The 6,054-nt window shown below is 40.8% G+C and overlaps 1 long non-coding RNA gene across 1 annotated transcript; it reads right to left on the bottom strand.

Moving 5' to 3' along the window:
- Positions 1 to 492: 492 nt before the first annotated feature.
- LOC121554087 lies at positions 493 to 1,725 on the bottom strand. Its single transcript, XR_005997626.1, has 3 exons — positions 1,680 to 1,725; positions 1,361 to 1,425; positions 493 to 579 (listed from the first exon to the last, which is right to left on the bottom strand). It is a non-coding gene; the product is annotated as an uncharacterized LOC121554087 (long non-coding RNA).
- Between the last annotated feature and the right edge of the window lie 4,329 nt (positions 1,726 to 6,054).

Raw genomic sequence — 6,054 nt, 5'->3', positions numbered from 1 at the left:
TGATTTAGAATGGACCATTATCATGCACATGTATCGAAACAGGGACAGCAGGAAAAAAAGTTTGGTAGGCTACTAATGACCAGCAGCAGCATCAGAGCTTGGAAAAGCCTATTTACCATGACTAAACAGTCATGTGGAATTTGACTGCCTTCATGACCGCCGGTGTGGCGGTAATACGGTCACCGCAACAGCCCTAGTTGTGACTAGTGTGAACCTCTGCCCTCCATCGTATCCATCTTGAAACTTCTGGCTATCGTTCATTTTGTGTCTACTGGTGTAGCTAGAGTCCTCCATTGTGTGTCTACTGTGGCTCCTGCTGCTCATTCAGTGCCAGTTCCTGTTGCTTGATAATAAACTACTCCGGCTATCGTCCATTTTGTGTCTACTGACCCTACTACTCCTTGAGCTGCCATTGCGTGTCTACTGTGGCTACTGCTGCGCTTTCAGTGCCAGATCCTGTTGCTTGATGGCCTCCTGGGCCTCCAGTTGCATCTTCTCCAGTTTCTCCAGGGTGACTGATTTCAGAGGCAGCAGCTTGGGCTTACACAGCACCATGGTGGGGACGTCCTCCATGGACAACTGCCCTTTGAATGGTAGCAAAACCAAGAGTGAGAAATTACAGGCTTGTCGTCTAGTTATCAGAATGGATAAAGAAAATAAATGATAACACAGACAGGAACCCAGGTTTCCTGTGTGCCACAATAATAGGAATTAACCAACTCTTACACTTTACAAGACTGTCTTTATAGAATAGACTCATTACTATGATCAATAAAATCTGCATAATTCATCACACTATATCAACATGGTATACTCTATTGTGTAGTTTTCCACTGAACATACTGTAGCTACGTTTTCAGGTAAAGAGAAAAAAGCTGGTGGGCTATGTGTAGGTGGATCTTTTTGGGGTCAGTGACCGGTTTCAACAGTAGATGGCAGAGAGGTATTTTCTGTAGGAGTAAAAACCTGAAGGAACAGAACATCGGTTGGCAGTTGGCACACACTTGGCAGTGTTTCGAAATGTTCCTTCTACTGAAAGGAATTTGTTTACAGTATTTTAGAGCACCTAACGTTACTGCAGCAGTGCAGTGAAGGGATGTCTGTATTGGGTTGCATGATAGATAGACGAAATTGCTCATTTATACCATTTACATTTAAGTCATTTAGCAGACGCTCTTATCCAGAGCGATTTACAGGAGCAATTAGGGTTAAGTGCCTTGCTCAAGGGCACATCGACAGATTTTTCACCTAGTCGGCTTGGGGATTACAACCAGCGACCTTTCGGTTACTGGCACAACGCTCTTAACCACTAAGCTACCTGCCGCCCACACAGTCTTTATTGATAATGGTCGTTACTCACCTTGTTTAGGCAACACTTCTCTGAACATCGACTTGACTTCAGGCATTATGTCTTGTTAGGTCCAGCTGAAATAAAAGCATGAATAATTATAGTTGACATCTGACAAAAGATTACGGCACGATAATATGGCTAGTTACTGTAGCTAATGAGCTTAGTTAGCTACTACTAGCTAACTTTGCATCACAAGAACAGCCATTCCTGCACACACACGATTTATGTCACTGATGATTAAAAACATATTTATCCATCAATCTCATATAGGTACGTGATGTTATCTACACGAAAACGTCACGAAAATGATTTATAACCATACCATTACCTCAATTGACAGGTTCAGGTTGCTGCCTTCTTCTGCTTCTTCTTCTTCTTCAGTGGGGTTTATCGGCGGTTGGCATCCAACGTTATGGTGCATTACTGCCACTAACTGTACTGGAGTGTGGGCCAGAGACAAGGAGAAACTAAATCCTACCTGCCAGCCCCGTTGCTCTTAAAAAATATTTAAAAAAATATTTTACACTATATCTAATGACGTTCCATTCAATATATGTAGCTCAGTTGGTAGAGAATGGCGCTTGCAACGCCATTGCTGTGGGTTCGTTTCCCACGGGGGCCAGTATGAAAAATGTATGCACTCACTAACTGTAAGTCGCTCTGGATAAGAGCGTCTGCTAAATGACTTAATTGTAAAAATATACTATTTAAACTAATTTCCTGTATCCCCTTCTCCCTCATACTAGATCTCATCCTCTCTCTTTCCCTCTGATACTGCCCACACTGTAGCAATACATGCTCCACGGTCTCTGTTTCCTGACAACAATCACACTTTCCTGTTGGATGCTTTCCTATCACATTTACTGTATTATTCAACTGGCTGTGTAGTTCAGGTTGCCAAGCCAAACAAAACAATTTATGTCCACTTCCAGGATTGTTAGCTAGCGTTTTCTTCTTCTATGGTATTACGAACCGGTTTAGATACAGTGCATCGCATTACAGCCATCTAGTGGGCACAGTAGGAAGTTTATATTGAGTTCATAAAATCTCCAAACACTACACATCATATTAATGTGATAAAGAGATAAGTCACGTATTTTCTTTACATAATTTAATTTAAACATATGACCAGGGTAAAATAATAATAATAACACAGGTCAGGTGTATTCAGGAGGCATTGAACATTAAATGAACACTCAAAGTTGAACGACTATGTTACTTTGAAATTGAAAGTATGCTAATATTTTTGTTAACATCTTTTTTAAGTCGTTTGACACTTTATTCATACAATAATGAAATGAGATAGGGAGACATGCAAATGCTAGAAACAGTGGGAAGGTTGGAAGTAACTCTACCCACATGTACAGTGAGGGAAAAAAGTATTTGATACCCTGCTGATTTTGTATGTTTGCCCACTGACAAAGAAATGATCAGTCTATAATTTTAATGGTAGGTTTATTTGAACAGTGAGAGACAGAATAACAACAACAAAAATCCAGAAAAACGCATGTCAAAAATGTCATAAATTGATTTGCATTTTAATGAGGGAAATAAGTATTTGACCCCCTCTCAATCAGAAAGATTTCTGGCTCCCAGGTGTCTTTTATACAGGTAACGAGTTGAGATTATGAGCACACTCTTTAGGGAGTGCTCCTAATCTCAGTTTGTTACCTGTATAAAAGACACCTGTCCACAGAAGCAATCAATCAATCAGATTCCAAACTCTCCACCATGGCCAAGACCAAAGAGCTCTCCAAGGATGTCAGGGACAAGATTGTAGACCTACACAAGGCTGGAATGGGCTACAAGACATCGCCAAGCAGCTTGGTGAGAAGGTGACAACATTTGGTGCGATTATTCACAAATGGAAGAAACACAAAAGATCTGTCAATCTCCCTCGGCCTGGGGCTCCATGCAAGATCTCACCTCGTGGAGTTGCAATGATCATGAGAACGGTGAGGAATCAGCCCAGAACTACACGGGAGGATCTTGTCAATGATCTCAAGGCAGCTGGGACCATAGTCACCAAGAAAACAATTGGTAACACACTACGCCGTGAAGGACTGAAATCCTGCAGCACCCGCAAGGTCCCCCTGCTCAAGAAAGCACATATACAGGCCCGTCTGAAGTTTGCAATGAACATCTGAATGATTCAGAGGAGAACTGGGTGAAAGTGTTGTGGTCAGATGAGACCAAAATTGAGCTCTTTGGCATCAACTCAACTCGCCGTGTTTGGAGGAGGAGGAATGCTGCCTATGACCCCAAGAACACCATCCCCACCGTCAAACATGGAGGTGGAAACATTATGCTTTGGGGGTGTTTTTCTGCTAAGGGGACAGGACAACTTCACCGCATCAAAGGGACGATGGACAGGGCCATGTACCGTCAAATCTTGGGTGAGAACCTACTTCCCTCAGCCAGGGCATTGAAAATGGGTTGTGGATGGGTATTCCAGCATGACAATGACCCAAAACACACAGCCAAGGCTCCAAAGGAGTGGCTCAAGAAGAAGCATATTAAGGTCCTGGAGTGGCCAAGCCAGTCTCCAGACCTTAATCCCATAGAAAATCTGTGTAGGGAGCTGAAGGTTCGAGTTGCCAAACGTCAGGCTCGAAACCTTAATGACTTGGAGAAAATCTGCAAAGAGGAGTGGGACAAAATCCCTCCTGAGATGTGTGCCCTTGCCAACCAACGTCTGACCTCTTATCCACAAGGTTTTGCCATCAATACTAATCTTGCAGATCATTTTTAATGCAAATCATTATAAATTTTTGCTTTTTCTGGATTTTGTTTTTTTTCTGTCTCTCACTGTTCAATAAACCTACCATTAATATAGACTTCTTTCTTTTCAGTGGCAAACGTACAAAATCAGCAGGAGATCAAATACTTTTTTCTTAATTTACTCAACTACCTAACTAGCCGGTGCCCCCATTGACTCTGCACCGGTACCCCCCTGTATATAGCCTCCCTACTGATATTTTATTTTACTTCTGCTCTTTTTTTCTCAACACTTTTTTGTTGTTGTTGTTTTATTTTACTTTTTTATTAAGAAAGAAATGCATTGTTGGTTAAGGGCTGTAAGTAAATATTTCACAATAATGTCTACACCTGTTTTATTCGGCGCATGTGGCAAATAAATTTGATTTGATTTGACTTGAAGTAGGGATTGATCCCTGTTCTCAGGTGGAAAGTTGTATGTGACATGTGCCAAAGACAAGTACCACTACACCAAGGCTCTCCACAGGAAATGTTAATAGTAATGGTTCATGGCAGTGGGTAACCAAATTATAGATTGCAGTCTCCTTGTCCATAGACTGCTTTCAAGGTGAGGACACAAACATTGTGTATTTTGTAATTTGGGTGAACTATCTCTTTAAAATTGGTCTGGAAGAAAATCCTGTTTGCTCTCCAAGGAGGTTGGCCACCCCTGACCCTGTATATTTTCCAAGCGCTATATGTTTGAAAATGTTCTTGTTATAACAATTAATTTCTCAAAATCACCCAACCTTCAAGAAAAATCGAATGAATATCAATATTCAGGTGGTTTATACCTACTAGTTGAATATCCTTGGCATCATCTTACTCTACATAGACAATTTTGGATCTTCAACTAGTAGGCATAAACTAATTTGATATGATACTTTATGAGTTGTGAGTCCCCCTACCATCTCTGCCTAGCATGCGCACGATACTAAAATGTCAAAAATTATATTTGATTCCTAGAGCATTTAAAATCCAATGCTTATTTGTATGACTTATTCAAAACTGTCCATGATTGGCTGAAAAAATACATAGCCTCATATAATTCATTTTCAAAGACACAAGTAGGCCTATCAGATTTCAAATATTTGATTACACTGGCAAAATTGGGAAGAAGCAGAATAATAAAATAAGTGTGGGGAATAACAGTTGTCTTGCTGACAACCACAGTAATTACCCTATATTTTATCAAATTGTTAAGAATGAGATAGATAATAAAATCTCCTGAAGACGACATAAATCTGCACTCTACACTATTAGGTTGGCAATCTTTTTGACAAAATTATTTTTTATAGTTACAAATCAGGTCACCCTAGCACACTTCCTGCTAAAACTGTGTGGGTCTGTCTGCTACCTGTTCGTTGTCACAGCCTAAATGCCAATCACCAAATGAGGGGACTAATGCAAACGTGGATTACATCGATTTTAGTACATGCTGTCTAAAGGCTGCATTCTGCAATAAGGACGGGAGTAACAGCAACCTAATTTTGTTGACAACTTTGTACATAAAACAGCGCTACGGTGGTGCTCTCTTTTTACAGTTTTATCAACTCAGCGGATAACGTTCTCTCTCTCTATTCAGCTCCACTCTAATCTTGAGGGGCGTTTCTTTAAAACATGCATCCAATCCCCTTGATGCCTTACATAACTAGACCAATCATATGCTTCAATTTGCCACGGTTCACAGTGCTGTGACAAAACAAGACAACGATAGAGGTTCCGCTCGTGATGTTAAATTGCAGGCGCAGATGCTACGATTTCAAAACGATTTGGAGCACAGTTGAAAAGTGAACGCGCTGACTATACAATGGACTAATTAGACAAATAAAATCAGTACTTTTCAATGCGTGTGATATAAAAGGTGTGCCATGAGAGCATGAGAAAAGAGTCAAATGCGTGTCTCACCGCCAATGCATGAGAGTTGGCAGCTCTGGTAGTGGCTA

The sequence above is a fragment of the Coregonus clupeaformis genome, chromosome 38 (genome assembly GCF_020615455.1).
Source record: "Coregonus clupeaformis isolate EN_2021a chromosome 38, ASM2061545v1, whole genome shotgun sequence".
Lineage (NCBI taxonomy): Eukaryota > Metazoa > Chordata > Actinopteri > Salmoniformes > Salmonidae > Coregonus > Coregonus clupeaformis.
Note: the sequence above shows the minus strand (reverse complement) of the source record. Positions and strands in the feature narration are given on the sequence as shown.